The sequence below is a fragment of the Rhinolophus sinicus genome, chromosome 16 (assembly GCF_057876585.1).
Source record: "Rhinolophus sinicus isolate RSI-liver-muscle chromosome 16, RSI-T2T, whole genome shotgun sequence".
Classification (NCBI taxonomy): Eukaryota; Metazoa; Chordata; class Mammalia; order Chiroptera; family Rhinolophidae; genus Rhinolophus; species Rhinolophus sinicus.
Genome location: NC_142516.1, coordinates 147,988,815 through 148,007,301, shown reverse-complemented (window position 1 = coordinate 148,007,301; position 18,487 = coordinate 147,988,815). Strand labels below are relative to the sequence as shown.

The 18,487-nt window shown below is 40.7% G+C and overlaps 1 protein-coding gene and 1 long non-coding RNA gene across 19 annotated transcripts in view; one reads left to right on the top strand and one right to left on the bottom strand.

Moving 5' to 3' along the window:
* The window catches only part of CLYBL (citramalyl-CoA lyase), a 232,115-nt gene that overhangs the window by 159,403 nt on the left and 54,225 nt on the right, over positions 1-18,487 (top strand). The window lies entirely within an intron of this gene.
* LOC141571018 (uncharacterized) overlaps positions 8,825-18,487 on the bottom strand; it is a 100,454-nt gene continuing 90,791 nt past the window's right edge. Inside the window, exon 3 of the long non-coding RNA XR_016019160.1 lies at positions 8,825-15,385. This is a non-coding gene — a long non-coding RNA (uncharacterized LOC141571018). The remainder of the gene's footprint in view (positions 15,386-18,487) is intronic.

The window sequence follows — 18,487 nt, the reverse complement described above, 5'->3', positions numbered from 1 at the left end:
TTTACTCCTCAAGTCCATCTCGTGTTATTAAGTCTTCTAAGAAAGTTTCCTTAGCATGTTGTTTCATTATTTATGTACATGTTTAATATGGCATAGAATGAACACATGTTGTATCGACTAGTGTACAGTATCATGTACTATAAAAAACACACCTATGAGTGCTCATTCGTTGTTAAATAATTAGATAATTCATGTCTTAAGTCCTTTACATTATGTAGAAAATACTTGGTGGGTTGTTACACAGGCAGTTAAACTTTAAAAAATGTTTTTTGAGGGAATCGATTGGGGATTTGGGGTGAGCTGGGAACACAGTATTGTTGGTTCCAGTTATAATGATGGAATATAGCCTCTTGCTACCCAAAAATGTAATATTCAGCCATTTTCAAGGAATGGATTAGATATTGGATATTGAAGGATATCTATGTCTGACCCCTTAGTGTGCTCTGAGCATCTTAAAAACAGGAACTATAATGTTTTTGTCTTTGCCCAACATCTAACACAGTGCCTGGGACTTAATTGGTTGAGTTCACATTAGTTTGTAAGTGAATGAACAGATATCGTAATTTATGCAAAATTGCTCCTGTTACTGAATAAGCATATTTCTAATTTTCATTTTCTATGGAATATTAGGCTTGTTGCTCTTGTGAAGGGCATAGCCAAGAATTTGGTGTATGTTGCAAGGCAGGTCCAACATACTACATGTATGTATATGAAAAGCCCTCCTTCTTCCTACTATCGCAGCTGAGCCCTATGGTTTACTGTGATTCTGTTTACTTTTTTGTTTTTGCTGAAGTTAATACTTGCCTTGGTTTTATTTATTTATTTATTTAGAAAATGTTTATTAACTAAAGTCTATAGTTTACATTAGGATTCAGTTGTTGTTGTTGTTGTTGTTGTTGTTGTTGTTTGGCTTAAACAACAGAAATCTATTTCTCACAGTTATATATGTTGGAAGTCCAAGATCAAGGCGCTGCCAGATTCGGTGTCTCCTGAGGGCTGTCTTCCCGGCATGTAGACAGCTGCCTTCTTGCTGTGTGGCCTTTCCTGGGTGCATGTTCCTGGAGAGAAAGATAGGATTCAGGCTTTGTGTTGCACAGTCTGTGTGTTTGAACTACTGCGTAATGTCGTGTATCCACCATTTCAGTATCATACAGAATAGTTTTATTACCCTAAAAATTCCCTTTGCTTCACCTATTCACCCTGTCCCAGTGAACTCCCTGGGAACCACTGATACTGTTACTTCACTGTAATTTTGCCTCTTCCAGAATGTAATATAGTTTCAATCATGTAGTATGTAGCTTTCTCAGACTGACTTCTTTCACCTAGCAATATGCATTTCAGGTTCCTGCATGTCTTTTTGTGGCTTGATAGCTCTTCTTTTTATTGCTGAATAATATTCCATCGGATGGAAGTACCACAGTTTCTTTATCCTTTCACTATTGCATTTGTTTTATTTTCTATATATCACTCACTAATTCAATCCCAACTAATCCCAAACTCTCCAATAGAGTTGTAAAGTGTCTTTAAATATGCCAAGTAATCTGTTAGGTTTTTATTTGTTCATTTGTTTTTTCCCTGACATCTCCATCCACTGCTCCAGTCTGTGCTGGCTGCCCACTAAATTGTTACCTGGTAGTTTCCCTTTCTGTTATCCTGGGGAGTACTTAAGAAGTACTTTGGCCTAATTTCTGACTTGGATCTTCATTTTATTGGAGCTCATGTATTTTTATTTCTTGGTTTATTCCCTCCTTTTAATGCAGTACATCCTCGAATAACTTCCTCAGAAAGGACACATGGGAGATAATTTTTTAAAAAGATTTGGCATGTCTGCACGTCTTTGTTCTATCCTCACAGATCAGACTTTTCTAGAATTAAATCCCAAGAGGAAACTAGTTGGCTTGCTAGTGGCTTAATATAAGCATGCTATTAAGAGATTCCTGAATGGTTAGCATTCTATTATTTCTTATATCTTTGTCTAATTTTTCTTTTCTACTAGCTTGGAAGCCTTCTGACTAATAGCCCCCCCCCCCCACCTAATCTTCTTGTAAAATAGTTTGAATTGACACATTTCATTAATTGAACATTAGAAACATCAATACCTGTGCCGAAATCTATATTATAGCACAAGAATGGTTGTATTCACTTATTAACACTTTCTTCTCCACTTCTGGATTAAAACAAGTACAAAATAATTAGAGACTATTTCTGGCAAATAAAACAGTTAATAGTTGAAAAGGTATGTTTTAGTGAAGATTGTTTTATAAACACACCTCTTGCTGCCAAGATCTTAAAGTCTCATTAATTAGTATAACCCCAGCCTCCCCTTTCCTCTTCTATAACTTGCTTTCATCTTCCTCCATCTATACACACTCACATGAGCACACACTCCTTACTCTCTTGCTTTCCCTTTTCCTCTTTATCTCCGTCTGCATGAGTTTGCACACAGAATTGGCTTCCCTTCTAGCTGTTTTGTCTCTGTACTTCATCAAAAAATATTTTCTGCGTCTCTAATTTCATCAAGCTATGCCTGACTGAGAATGTCAAAACCACTGAGCAGAAGTGTTTAATCCAAAGTTGGCTCTGCCAGTGGTGATCAGCTGAGGAAACGACCTCGAATTTTTTAATTATTTGTGAGGACGTAAGTTTTCACTTTATGGAATAGATTCACATCCTGCTTCTCATTCCCTGCTCTTTATTGTGCAGAGACCTCCCACTGATTTCCAATAGCGGTCTCTGCTCCAAGAAAGACACGTGGAGGGGGAAAGGTACCTGGCCATATGTGGGATCACTGCCTTCAGTGATGGTTTTCCTAAGCAGAGAGTCATTTCATGATTTATCGGACAGTCCGATTCTGGCCACGTTTATGTAACTCCATAAACTAGGGTTTGAAAGTGGAGCTGGTTACAGTAACAAGCCCCAGAGTAGTGTAGGCCGCTCCAGGTGCAGCGAGGGGCAGAGAACTGCAGTGCCAGGGCCTGCCTAGCCCTCTGATGGCTGTGTGATACCAGGAAAGTCTGTTAGCCTCTCTCAGCCTTCATGCTGTCATCTGTAAAACTGGGAGAAAACCATCATCTTCTCAAAGTTGCTGCGAGGAGAAAAATAAAACAAGTATATGCAAAAACACTTTACAAATGATAAAGTACCATGTAAATGTTACTTATTATCAACTGACCTTAGAGAGAAGAACCAAAATGGTATGTTTTTATTCCAGGGGTGTGTTTTTTTCTTTTGATTTTGTCTTTAAATGAAGGATGTTTTGTTGTTTAAAATATTTTATAACTGTAGAAATGAGGAAAGGGACGATTTAGAATATAATTAGCAGGGAAGGAAGCTTATATTTCTCTGGGATGAGAACACCTGTGACTTGTTGGCCCAATGCAACACATTCAGAATCTCGTTTCATGAGGTTTGCCCACATGTTGAGAGCACATACTGCTCAAAGGACACAGTTGGTGAATATTTGAGAATTATGATGACGAGCATGTGCCAGGAACTAACTGGTCAGGTGGGTGCCACAGACAACCATTCATATATTGGCTATAGTTGGAGTAATTGCTTCAGAGACACTGGTCTCTGAACCAGAATGAAAACCATGAAGTAGGTGGACTTTCTTCCCCTCTATTTTGTCTTGTTTGCCAGGCCCCATTCTGCTCACCATCTGTACAAGGCTCAGGGTCTGCAGCCCTCTTCCATCGAGTATCTGGTGAGGGAGACTATGTATCATGTCTCATTTGATGGAGTGTGGTTTGCAGGACCCTTCCAACAGGTTGAGGTCTAAATATTCATGGACTGAAGACACGTCTTATTTGGGGGGAAGAAAGCTACTGAGGTGATCTGCTTTATGTGTCCACATGGCTAAGCTATAGTATCCAGTTATTTAATCACACACTAACCCAGGTGTTGCTGAGGAGGTATTTGGTAGATGTGCTTAACATCTAGTCAGCTGACTTTATGTAAATTAGATCACCCTGGATAATGTCGGTGGTCCTTAGCCAATCAGTTGGAGGCCGTAAGAGCAAAATTTGAAGTTTCCTGGAGAAGAAATTCTGCCTCAGGACTACAACATCTACTTGGTTTTAAGTTTCCAGCCCACAGGCTTGCCTTATAGATTTCGAATTCCTTAAATATCTATCTGTCTGTCTTACCTATCTATCATCCATCTCCGTTGGTTCTGTTTCTCTAGAGAGCGCTGACTGATACAGCTTCTCTCTATCCAGAATTTACCTTTTTCTTTAAGGTTGTTGTAACCCAACTCTCAGGGGTCTGGGGTACAAAATGTTTTGTTTGTTTGTTTGTTTGTTTGTTTTAAGTAGGAAAATCAATGGCATTACTAGAATTTCAAGCCATGTAAATTAACTCCAAGTTACAGTTCAACTCTGATCTTCTTAAAATCTATTAAACTTTGACATAACTGAAGTACATTTTTTTTAATACTTAGCAATTTTATCTCATCAAAAGTCAAAAGTTCAAAGCATCTACATTCTAATCCCGTATCTGCCTCGGTTCTTATAACTATTCGGTCTCTAATTATTCAAGTGGGGAGATGGTCTCCCCCTTTGAACACATGCCAGTCAGTAGGGAATCTCAATATACCAACAAGGCAGCAGTTGTCCCAGCATGCTGAGGCAACAGAACCCAAGTTGTAAGCTTCATGTTTCAATGAAGTCGTCTTTCCTTTGAAACTAAACTTGAAAGATGGTGATCTCATAATTCAAGGTTTCGGGATCACTCAGGAGTGCAAAACTCATCCCTGTTTAAGTTACTTTTATTTGTCGGGCCAGTCCTGGAATCCTTTCATACATGCTAGTCACTTGAACTCTGTGAATCACAAACATTATGAACCTCCGCTCTGACCACTCCCAGCAGACCAGTTAAGGTCTGGCTTCTGTGAGTCATTTATCACAGACTTCAGCGTTACCCATTTCCCCGTGGGGTTACGTGTGAGCCTTTGCAGTTGCCCGTGACTGCGTTGTAGATACACCTATCGATCGCCCTAATTCCCAGACCTGGTGGCCTGCCCTTCTGTCTGGCTTGGGTGAAGCAGCGTGGAGGCACCACGTTGGCCCCTAAGGGCTGGGGAAGAATCTGGCGCCACTGAGCAGACTTCCCTTAATGGTAAACCTCCAGCGAGTCAGTGGCCTCCAAAGACGCCATGCATGTGGCCTTGTTGATGAGTAATGTAGTCATGGTCACACAAAAAAGTCCCCTGTCTCCGCCTTAGGACTTCATGCATGGCCCATTATCCTGCTGCAGAGAGAAATTGGACAGGACCTCCCTTCAAGAGCCTGTCAGCCCTTGTCAGTAATCAGCCCAGGGTCTACTCAGCATGATTGGAGGTACTCACTTCCACCCCCACCAACTACACTGCCCGCTCTTAGCCCCCGCCACCCGGGGAGCCCCACACCGGGCCAGGGCAATCAAGCTGGGTCGTGCAAAGCTTGCCATCAGCCAAGCTCCTGAAATATTTATATTTACACAGGCAGGGCTCAGACAAAACGTTGGTCATTGTCACGATCTGTGCATTGGAAGAAATACACATCAGAAAATCACATAGTTTCCCTCTCCCTTTTATTCAGAGATTTGATTTTATTCACGCACACGGGAAAGTCACAAGGCCCCCTCACCCCCACCCCCATAGATGCCCAACTCAGGATTCAGTGACAGCACATTGCGGGGTGGGTGAGCACAATGCATATATTTATTTTTAAAGATAGCATAACATGACACCATAGAGCTTTTGTGGCTACCTATTTTGTTTTGAACTGTTAGAAAACTAGAGAATTAGCAAGAAAATCTATAGAAGGGAAGGGAGGCGGGAAGAGCCACATTTTCAGCTAAGATGGATGGGTGTACTCCAGCCTCAATTAGCAAGTGTTCCCAAATATTTCCGTAAACACACCTTAGACATGGGTTTTCTGAGAGAAGACAACAATAAAAGTCTGAGGGTTAGGTGAATTTTCCCACAGTAGTGACAGCCGTCCCCACAGAAATAGCTCAATTTATCTCAAAACTGAAGGTTTCACTAGCTTGTACCTCTCATCAAATTGGTTTTGCATGGATGCGAATTATTTTTAAGTACTCTAAACTGGTATCATTTCCTAGCGGCAAATTATTTGGGTGTATTTTGAAGCTAATTAAAAGGGAAATGTCCTATTTTGTAAACAGCAGCATTTCTACATTTTAAAAATCAGATGTTCTCAGTGGGAAGCAGGATTTTGTCTTTGTCAGTGTTGGCTATTGCTACATGCATCCCAGATTGAAAATCTAAATGAAATAACTACAAGGAAAGGCCTGGGGGAAGTTTATGTTGGAAAAGCAGGAGGGAGACACATACACATATATAATACATAGACGATTTATCTGAATTTAGAAAGCCTTTTCATGTTGTGTTTTGTTTTATTTTTTTTCTATCTTGCTAGTTACTTGGTATTTCACTGTGAGCATTGCAAACATGGAGGGCTGCAGAGGTGCCAGGCTCCATCATGGTGTCCAAAAATTGGCTTTGTGCATATGCTAAATTAGAGATTGGCTGGCAGAATCAGTTCACAGATCCTGGATTGGCAGGGATTTCTCAGCAGAGAAGACAGGGCCACAAGCCCACAGGATTCACACCAGCCAGCAACAATGCAACATGCTCCATCCCACAAGCCAAAACCCATTTTAAAATAAATTCTGAATCTTCATCAGGCATCAGGTCCAGCCCGGGTAAAATATTCCCCAAAAGTCTAGTCCCCTTTCCTGTTGCATGAGGAAGGGATTGCGCTGAATCTTACATGGGCCAGAGCTTGGAGATTTTTCACCAAAGGAGCCAGGTCATTTCACGAAAGGACCCAAATCATTTCAGTGCATCCTGCATTGAATAGGCTGCCTTAGCATTGAAGGAGGAAAGTAAGAATTATACATAAAAAAACCTTTTTGTTTTTATATTCCTTGGAAATAAACAAAACTGCATGATGGTTCTGATGCAAGAAGAATTAGCGCAATGAAGAAACATATTAGGCAGCCAGAGCAGATAAGTGTTTGCCAAAAGGATCCACCATCTGGGACTTTTTTGCTCAGTATCAACTAGAAAATGCCTCTCTCATTGACAAGTAGCTAGTTGACGGATTTATTATTCCCAAGAGATATACCTTATTCTATGGACAATGATGAGTGTTTTTTGTTGTTATTTTTTGTTTTTTTATTAAAAACATTTATTTTCTAAGTGTGTTTTTCCAGGACCCATCAGCTCCAACTCAAATAGTTGTTTCAATCTAGTTGTGGAGGGCGCAGCTCACTGTGGCCCATGTGGGGATCAAACCGGCAACCTTGTTGTTAAGAGCACCGCGCTCTAACCAACTGAGCTACTGGCCGCCCCGATGAGTTTTAATAATTTTTAAAAAAAAATCTTTTTTTTTTCGTTGTGGTTGACCTTGGGTTCCAGCTTAATCTAGTTAAGCACTAGAAAGGAAGTGATGAGACTTATTTTCTAGGCCACGAGGTGTTTTTGACTGAAATGATGACATCTGAAAGTTAAGGAACACTTGTAAGTGGGGACAGTAACTTCGGTTACTTTACCTTTCCTCTAAAAGGTATAGTGAAGAATCAAGAGTTGAACTAGGTGACCTTAGTACCTAGTTCGCCTTAATGTGAAAGCTGGATCACAGCCTTGTATCTTCAGCTACTGTCAATCATTCACTCACCTGAGTGTGCAAGCTCTGTGGCATGGAGACCTTTCTGCCCATAGCACACATTCACTAAATATCATTGAATATTTTCATTGGGTTGTGTCTCCTTAGTCAGTTTTAGTTGCTATAACAAATACCATAGACTGAGTGGCTTAAACAGCAAACATTAATTTCTCACAGTTTTGGAGGCTGGGAAGTCCATGATCAAGGTGCAGGATGGTGTGGTTCCTGGTGAGGGCCTGCTTCTTGGATCATAGATGGTCACCTTCTTCCTGTGCCCTCATTTGGTGGAGAGAAAGATCATCTCTCTTGCATCTGTTCTTATAAGGTCACTAATCCCATTCAAGGGCTCCACCCTCATGACCTAATTACCTCCCAAAATCCTCACCCCCAAATACCATCACATTGGGGGTTAGGGCTTCAACATCAAGATTTTAGGGAGACACAACCATTCTGTCCATAGAAGGTAGGTTATCTCATCGGATGATACCAATGAGGCCAACGTTTAAAGATTCATTCAGGTAGGAGCAAGCTTTGCATCACATTCTGTATTGTGTGTAACAGAGTAAAAAAGTACTTAAATACGTGTTGGGAGACTTGAGTTCTAGTCCTGGTTCTACCCCCATTATGCTGAGGGAACTTCAGCAATGTGTTGTTCTCTCCTTGTTTCTAAAATGACTAGATAATTGCTGACCTTTCTTGAGCCATAAAATTGTATGATTTTATGATTCCAAACCTTTGCCAACCATCTGAAAATGCATTCTCTGGATGATGAAAGATGTCTACGAGGCCTAAACGGAAAACCCAGCCATCTTGGTGGGAAGAATTACTCTAAGCACAGTGATTCACAAGTGCCACCTTCTTCTTCCCGTTAACATACTCTTTCAGTGGAGCTGAGAGGCAAAAGGGGAAAGAATAGGCACTGATGCACAGAAAGAATGGGGAGGCTGAATGCGGCTCCAGAGAGCACTTCGGTCTATCGTATTCAGAGAGAGAAGAATGGAAAAGGGAGAACTCACCTTTATTAACATACTATTTTCTAGTATTTCTTTTAAGGAATCTTTCAGTCCACTGTTCATTGAATAGGCTTCCGGTAGTAGATGGAATGATGGCTTCTCAAAAGATACGTCCACGTCCTAATCCCTGGAACCTGCAAACGCAGTCTTATTTGGGAAAAGGGTCTTTACAGAAATGTAGATACAATGTCAAGGTGAGATGATCCTGGGTCATCTGGGTGGGCCCTAAGTCCAATCAATGACAAGCGTCCTTATAACAGACACACAGAGGAGAAGGGCACTTGGAGACAGAGGCAGAGATTAGAGTGTGAAGCCACAAGAACGCTAACAGCCAGCATAGCTTGGAGAAGCAAGGGAGGGGGCACAGCCTACCAGACACTTTGATTTCAAATTTCTGGTCTTTAGAGCTATGAGATAATAAATCTCTGTTGTTTTAAGCAGCCAAGTTTTGGAATTGGTTATGGCAGCCTTTGAAAACGAATATACTGCCGATGAGTGCAGTTTAAAAGATGGATGTAATTAATCGGGAACTGCAATATCTCTTTTTCCTGTTAACATCATGGTCAGTTGTACTAATAATAAAAATCAGACAACCCTGACTTAACACATAAAATAATATTATATTAAATAGGGATATTAGATCCCTCTTGAGATAATCATTCTTTTGCTCACATGATAGCGGTCTATAAATACCACCTCCTGAATGAGCCAATATTTTCTTACTTTTTTTTTTTTTTTTTTTTGTATAAGGAAAACACCCCACTATTAGAGAAACGGGCTTCATTTTTATATTCCTCTATGCCCGGCCTTGCTTTTGTAACTTCATTTCTGTACCAGATCCACACTCTTCATTAACCTCTCCATTCTAGGGTATTTCAGCTTCATAGAACAGTAGCATCAATAACATTCTGTTGTTTTATTATACGTTTACCAAACAGTTGACTCTGTTCTTTTGGCCAGAATTTGTTGGCCTGTTCTCAGAGCTCTGTCTCAATACATCTTTCAATCACTGTTTTCCAACATAGTTTTCATTTCAAATTTAGAAATGATGTTAATCAATTTACTAGTTCACAATTGAGGGTGACTCGCTTACAATGCTTGTGACAAATAATAAATAAATATTATTTATTTGCAAACGAGTGATTTTTAAATAACAGCACGTTGTGTGCTTGCTGGCTTTTCCCAATCCAATTTCAGTATCTGAGCAACTTTGCTCTGGTGGTTGACTTCCACTGGGGAAACTATGAAAGCATTTAACGTGTCCTGGTCTTGGGTCTTCCTGACATTTCCACATTTCCACGGTGCCCACCACTGGATTGTGCCACTTGTTTCTCCTTTCCTGTCTTAAGATGATCTCTTGAAAGAACCCACTTTAGACTCCACTGTTACCTTATTCCAATTATTTTATATAAGCTTTTTCTTATTATTCTATTCAATTCAACAAACATTTATTAAATACCTACAACATGCGAGCCAGGTAGAAGAAACCAACATACAGATGGGTCATTCAATAAATGGTGGTAAGGAGTGACTTGGACTAGGTGTGAGCCAATGTGTTCAGATTTGTGTAAAAAGTGAGAAATTCCCTGGAAAGTAAGTTTATTATCAGACACACTTCTCTAGTCCTGAAGTGGACCAGAGAGCTCAAGAACTCATCCCTTAATGGACAGGGCAAGTTGGCTATTAACTGCTTGTCACAATCAGAATTAGGAACGTGGGTTTTTATAATAACTTTTGATTTCTGGTAGTTATAAAAAGGGAACAAAACATCAATAATGGCTCCATCTGAACACAAATGAAGGCCAATTAAATGTGGGAGATCTCAAATCAAAACTGTTACAGAAAAAAAAAAGGAGGGAGGGGAAGAAGGAGGGTAATTAAGAAAAAAAGAAAAAGAAAGAATGCATCATATAACCATTATATGTTAATGGAAATATTTAGCAGATCTTGAAATACTATCATCTATTATTTCATTACTTTATATTTCTTTACTCCACCGGTTCTTATCATTTAAAGGGAAAGAAGGATTAAATAAACCCTAAATGTTACATTATACTAGAATCTTTTTTAAATTTTTTTTTTTAGTTTCAGGTGTATATATTAGAATCTTTCAGATGCTGCCATAACTACATAATGGTCAGTCCAACTCCAGGGTTCAGCATTAGAAAGCCAGTTCATTGCTTTTACTAAACTCTATACTCAACTCAGTTTTTATAAAAAATGTAGGAGATGTTTGTATCTCTCCCTGTTGACTCTTTTGTCTTATTGTTCAATTGTTTGAGAAATTTGATGCTCAAGAGTTATAATTTATTGAGGCCCTAAACAAGTACATCTAAAACCAAACTAATCATCTACAAACATGTGCTCCAGAATTCCACCTGTTGTTCCTCCTAGGTCTTCTCCCTCTGTTGTTGGAACATACTTTCCAACTCCCAAAACACACACAGAGGAATGAGAAAGGGAATTATCCAGGACCAGCAAAAGTATTGCCAGTCAAAGCCTAGGGCTCAGAGGCCGGGTAGCAGAGTCTGTCCTTCTGTTGTTACATTCTCGCAGATGATCTTCTTGCCCCAGCTGCATGCTCTCTTCTCACCATCACCCCCACCCTCCATGTACAAGGGATTATTGTCTTCTTTTGTGTTAATGTATAGGCTCAGCTGCTATAATAATAAGGTCCAAAGCTATAGTGGCTCAAACCAAATGAAGTATATTTCTCAACTAAGTGCAGAGGCAGGTGGGTGGGCCAGGCTGGTAGGCAGTGCCCCTTCTCAAGGTCTTCCAGAAACCCATGTTGCTTCTGCCGTGTTGCAGTGACACCCTAACCTGCATGGCTGAAGCTGGCTCTGTACCATGTTTGAATTCTAGCCTGTGAGATGGGAGAAGAGAGAGTAGAGACAAGTGGCTTTCTTACGGGACTAAACATTACACTCACCATTTCTGTTCCATTTACATCCTAGCTGTGAGTGGGGCCGGCACATGTAGGCTTTAAGTGTAGACCACGTGCCCTGCCAAAACTCAAAGGAAGAGGTGAGAACGGATGCTGGGGCTGTTAGCTGTCTCTGCCACACCCCTGTGCAATCACTGTGTGATGTCTTCCCTATTATGAGCATACATGCACCACCCTGCACTGCAATTTTTCATTTCTGTTTATTGCAAAAAAGGTAAGCCCCACCCAAACCAATCAAGTCAAAGAAGCCAAATATCAAGAATAGCAAAGAAATGAATTGCTAAATACTAAAAATGGTTCATCATATAGCTTCTTAACTGTAAATGAGAAATGGATCTCAACAATTAACAAATATTTTTTACTATTTCTGATTTGCCCTTCTCTATATCAGCTGGTTTTAAGTTCTCAAACTCCCAGTGCTTTTATGTCCATTAAATGTTTTATTAATACAGTTTAAAGATGGTAGGCATTATCTATTCTTTGATTGTGCATAATTCAATAGTAGATGTATGCATAAAGGTAAATAACACATTTCAGCTAATAAAAAAAATATTCCATCTAAAATGACAAAGATTGAAAGCTTTCATATTCAAAACTAAAGAATACTCAAAACATTAGACATTTTGCACTTTTCTACCATAAAATACATACTAAGTTGAAATATTAGGCCAGCACTATGTTATTATTTCTATGCAAAACGAAGTAATAAAGGTGCACATTTCTATTATTTGAAAGAGGAGGTTTTCGTGAGACAATTGACCAGAGTAAGTTTATACAGAGAAAGTTGAATGTTAAAGCCAGAAAGATACTCAGAGCTCATCTTGCAGGTTTATAAACTGAGGTCCAAAGCACCTCAAATTTTTAACTCAAGAATTCTACCATTTGTGCCATATATTCCATGGCAGATAAACATGAGTTGCCAAAACTCATGTAATTCTGAATACACATATTGTTGTTTAGCTTTGGAGAAGGCTAAAACTGACTTTTATGGAATATAGTAATCTTCCCTTATTACTATAAGTTATTACACATATAACATTCTTAAAACCCTTTTGAAAAACTGAAAAATTGGTATTAAGGATGGCTGGATTTAAGAAGACTGCCATAAAAATCACGTTGTTTAACACACTGAATGGATGAAAAGTTAGTCTAACATGGGAATCAAGCAAAATGTTTACCAGCTTTCTTAGGAGTCACCTGTATGGCCAGCCAGCCAGACGTAATGCCTTCAGTCTGGACATAACATCCAGATAAAGGACAGTGGGAGCCCCAGATTCAAGTTTAGAAATGCTACCAAAATAGTGTTTGTTGCCAAAATATATTAAATATGGCTTGAGAAGTCAGCTTAAATGCAATCCACATTTGAATCTTTAAAATCATCCTCACTTCTAGACCATAACCTTAGCAGATGGCAAAGGAACAAAATGGAACGTGGTCCTGTTTTGTACTGACAGACTAGACCATTTCAGATTGCAGTAAGTCATTTGCTGTCTGCAACCTGTGGCCTTCTAGTTCTGCTGAGGCACTGATTCAAGATTCCAGGGTTGGGATTTCTAAGTTGGAACAAAAACATTCAGCAGGTTGCTATTTGTGGGTTTTGGGTTTGTTTTTGTTTTTTTAATACACGAAGGTGTGAGTACACTAGCTGACCTGCCTTCCTGAAGAAATCAGCTGTCTGAAGGCCACAGCAACCATAGGAGAGTAGACTCTTGATATTTAAGATCCGATTTCATATAAAACAAAAGGTCTAAGATTTGGTGGACAAGCTAGCTCCCATTATCTGTGAGTAGATTGTCCCCTTGGGGGGCTCTCCTTAGTGTCAAGGGACCAGCCCCTGTGTTTTCCTTTCAATTATGCACTGGGGGCATGAACTACAAGATACACTCCCTGTCCTCATGTGGTTAGAGTCCTGGTATGAGGACACTGGGGATTGAAAATAGATCAAGCTAGTATGAGCTCAGAACCAACCCCAAGTGAGTGGGCACCAGGAAATGGGAGTTTAAATTTGTACAGCCCTTTTTTAAAAAACAATTTTAGTATACAAGTGTACGTGTTAAAATGAGCATATGTGTTTTTTTTTAAAATCTAACATTGATTTACCACTTATGTTAACACCATTGTCAATCCTCACCAATCCCTGAGTCAGGGACTTTTACTGTCCCCATTTTTCAGATGAATAAACTGAGGCATAGTGGAGTTAAGAGACTGTCCAGTCTCTTACAGAGCCAGTCAGTGGGCACAATTGGGAAAGTAAACTAGGCTTGCTGGATCCAGAGCTAGTTTTGAGAGAGTCTGTGAGAGTTGGGATTTCATGGCCAATCCTTTGGAGCCTAAATGAGCATGTAATTTGACCTAGCATTTGCAATTCTAGGGTTTATCCTAAGATATATTCAGACCAGTGCTCTAAGATGAATATTCTGGGATATTTGTTACAGCTTTCTGTATAATCTTTTATGTATCAGGGCAAATGATTTTCTTAAAAACATTTTCTTTTCTGTAACTTATTGTATTGTCAGAATATAACACATACAACATATAAAATATGTGTTAATCGACTATTTATGTTATAACTAAGGCTTCTAGTCAACAGTAGGTTATTAATAGTTAAGTTTTTGAGGAGTCAAAAGTTATACTTGGATTTTCTACTGCACTGTGGGGTTGGCCCCCTGAGCCCCTGCGTTGTTCAAGGGTCAACTATAATTCCATTTTTTTGCATATCTATGTATATGGTTTTTAAATCTTTGGTTCTCATTGCCTACCTATCATTAGAGGAAAACAGCATTGTGGTATGGACAGGGGATTTTAACATGGTACTGATATCATGAAGAAGAATTTTAGTGTTCGTGAACCCAGGCGTGTGTTGCCAGGTGGGGTGATTTTCCCATTTCCTACATGTCCGGAGGCCTTTCCTGGCAGAACTTCTAGCCCAGGAGACTTTCATCTTCATCTTGCACGAAGGATACAATTGGGTTCTGATGCATGGGTTATCAAGCCGCTGAGCATCCACACAATCTGTTATGCTAAATCACACCTGGTGTCTGCAAAGAGAAGGCCCTGGCAAGCATCCTCACCACTGGGACAGAGGCCGCGGACTCCGTCCGATGCCAAAACACGGCCGTGTTGCAGGGAGCCTTCTGAGAGCCTGGCTCTCCGGCACGGTAAATTAAACTGCTTGTTCTCACGTTAAATGCTTTATGAAAATTTACTGGGCGCAAAAAGAGGGAAGAAAACCCAAGTGGTTCCACAGTGAGCCTGCCTGGCATCAGTGAAGGAATGAAGCCGCCGAGAAAGTCAACGTGAAAAGCTGGCACGAGAAAAAGGTGTAAAACGCAATGAAAAATCAAATGCCGGCGCCAGCATCGCATCGTTTTACTAGCATTTTCTCGAGGAAGACAGTTGTAGAAGATCTGGGGTACATGAGCAGGTAAGATGACACGGGGCTCTGCCACTTTCCCCACGGAACCCATTTTCAGAGGAATTGTGGCACGCTCCAGTGGAGTGCAAAGGGGAACCTCCTCCCACGTGGCTTGGTCCTTGAGAAGGGAGGGCCCATTGCTGCAACCACAGTTCTCACAGGGAAGACTCTGCCTTTCTGTTTTTTTAAATAAAATGTTCCAATGGCCGTAATCATCCTCCATTCTTTAGTTTTCCACATTAGATTTTTCTTTTCCTTTTATTGATTTTGCAATAGGATAAAATAGATAAAGAACGGGATGGAAAAGTTCTACTTGTAAAAATAGTTGTAAATTTGGCACCTAAAAAGAAACCAGATCTTTTTTAATTACCACTTTCTTTAGGAAATAATTAGGAAGCAAGACAAACAGCAACAGCAAACCATGGAAAACAAATGATTAGCTCCTATCAAATGAGGGCGCGCGTGTATATTTGAGCAACAGAAATCAACATATGCAAAGGTAGAACCAACCGGTGATATCATGCAGGGAGTTTTAAAATTCCTTCTTAGCTTTAAAGCCTCTCCTACCTTCAAAGTAGTTTGTGAGGATAATGATGCCGTTTAGTGCGCTGCGAGAAACCTTTCTTTAGGTACTATTTCTGCTGTCACAGAGCGTATGCAGTTACCTGGTTTCTTCATTCGGGGCTGCCAGGGAGACTAATTAACACGAAGGAATCTAAAGAATCCTGTTTGGGACGCTGCTGGGCCACCGGGTAAAGCTTCCTCCCCAGAATGAGAAGTCAAGGCCTGGAGCCTGCGTTCGCTGTGTTTGTTTCATTGCGAGGCTGTACCTTATCATTAGACATTTGCACTTCTGTCTGTAAGCTCTTAGAACCTTCTGCTTATGGAGACAAGATTCTTTGTGTCAGCACCTTAGAGAAGCGTTGCTGAAGCAATTGGCGCACAGACAGAAATCCCTGACGGGCTGCGCGCTGGGCGCAGAACCCCCCTTAGTGCGGCCCCGGAGAGAAGCAGCCCGACCTGCCTCCAAAATTTAGTGATGGGCACGGAAGTGTAGAAGCTCTGGCTGTTTAAAAAAAAACTGGTTCTTCACATTTACATTAAAGAGGTTAATTTGGATCATTTCTAGCAATGTATCTGAAGCCGGCTTGAGGGCTAAAGGAAGTCAGTAGCCAGAATAGGTTGTGAGCGTCGCAGTAAAACTGGTCAGTCCAGGACAGGTGACACGTGTGTTATCTGAGCCACGTCTGCAACCGTGGCAAGGCTGCATCGTTTAATTATGAATCGATCACTCTCGATTTATCATTAAAAAAAGAATGAAAGGCCCGCGGACCCTGCCCTGTGTGGGTAATCCGTGGCACCTGTGGCAAACGAGTGTTTTCATCCTTATAATGAAGAAAGGTAGGTGCAGAGCCCTTTGATGACACTGTTCCCTTTTGCTTGTTTATTTTTATTCTCCCACGCAGACTGCAACCCAGCAGGGGGCTTTTAAACCAAAACAGTTAATTACCTCCTCTAACCCAGAGAAGTTGCAAAACACAAATATAGCGGGTTGAGAGGAAGAGGGCAGCTTTGCTTAGGGCTGTGTTATGCACCAGGTGAGAAGGGATGGCGGAGGGAGACCAATTAGAAGGCCCACGGGAGGGAGGTGGCCAGTGTCCCCTCTCCATGGTACTTTACATTTCTTTTTCAATGTATTGTACTGTGAATCCCCAGATCAGAGATCCATGTACAAGCACCCAACCAACCCAAAGATAAAATTAAATCGCTTTGGGGCGAGAAGCCCTCGCGACAAAAGCGCATGCTTCACGCTCCAGGGAGGAAGGAGTTACCAATGAACAGGGCAGGCTCAAGCAGGGACTTTCGCCACTTAGGGACGTTCTCCATTCGAGGGACTTCGGGGCACCGACCTTCCTCTTGTCCAGGCCAGGGCAGCCGGCAGCTTCCAATAAGGAAGGTCCTTTCTCAACTGACCCGCGAGTCGTGTCCCGCCACCCCGTCTCCCTCTCGTCCCCCAGTGTAACAGGCCTCAGCCCTTTGTTCCTGAATCGTGGGCTCAGCCCTGCCTGCTTTGGAATCTCCTGTCTTTTTGTCCATCTCCTGGCACCAGCACCTTCCCCTACCTGACTTCATATGTTGCGACCATCTGCCTTTTTATTCACTTACACTTCCTGCCTCTGATCTTTGCCCATTTCGGCTCTCTGCTGGGTGCCACCCTCTCCTCTGCACCTATTGAAATCTTCAACTCCCCTGCCCCCATCTCAGCCTGACGTGGTCCCTGCTGTCTGTAAGTCCCATGGTCCTATTCTTTGTTCCACTGAATTGAACTGTTATTTTACTTCCTATTCTGTGGGTCTTTCATTGCCACAACTATTAATAGATGATACATTCCTCTATTGATTTATGTATCAATATAAAGGTGATCTCGATATCTTTCTCTACCCCCCCCACACACACACACACAGACACACACACCCAGCATAGTGGATAGCGTTTGATTGATTCCTCTCCTACTGGTTAAATATGTTAAATGCACCAGACCAGGGCATCAGGCAGAATCTGGGGATAGTACTCAGGAAATTTTCTTTTCAGAATCACAAAGAATCACAAAGAAAAGGAAACATCCTATCAGTTATCTAAATGTTTTCAAGTATCTGGGCTATGTCAGCAAGAAAGCCAAACGCCAGCCACTTGCCAGTCAGGGGCTAGGGCAAAGCTGAATGAAGAGGCTGAGGAAAGTAAGCCCCTTCTTTCCACTTAAGTTTTCTTTTCCCAGAGAATTTCCATTGTATTTTGTTGAAAGACAAAGACAGAAAACACAAAATAAAAATATCATAAGCCTCCCTACCTCACACCATATTAAAATAGATATAATCAGACCTAAAATACATATAATCAAGGGCCTAAACATTAGAGCTAGAACTATAAAACTCTTAGAAGAAAACATAGGTGTAAATCTTTGTGACCTCGGATTAGGCAATGGTCTCAAAATGATAACAAAAGCACAAGCAACAACAGCAAAAATAAATAAATAAACTGGACTTCAACAAAATTATAACTTTTATGCCTCATAGAACACCAAGAAAGTGAAATGACAACCTACAAAATGGGAGAAAATATTTGTGAATCATATATCTGATATCCAGAATATATAAATAAAGGACACTCATAACTCAACAACAAAAAGCTCAATTTCTAAAAATGGACAAAAGATTAGAATAGACATTTATCTAAAGAAAGAATGCTGATGGCCAATAAGCACACAAAAAGATGCTCAACAGCATTGGTCATTAGAGAAGTGCAAATCAAATACACAATGAGACACCATGTCACATCCACTATAATGGTTATTAACAAAAACAAGTAAATAAATAAAATGGGAAATAACAAGTGTTGTCAAGGATGTAGAGAAATTGGAATTCTGGTCCATTGCTGATGGGAT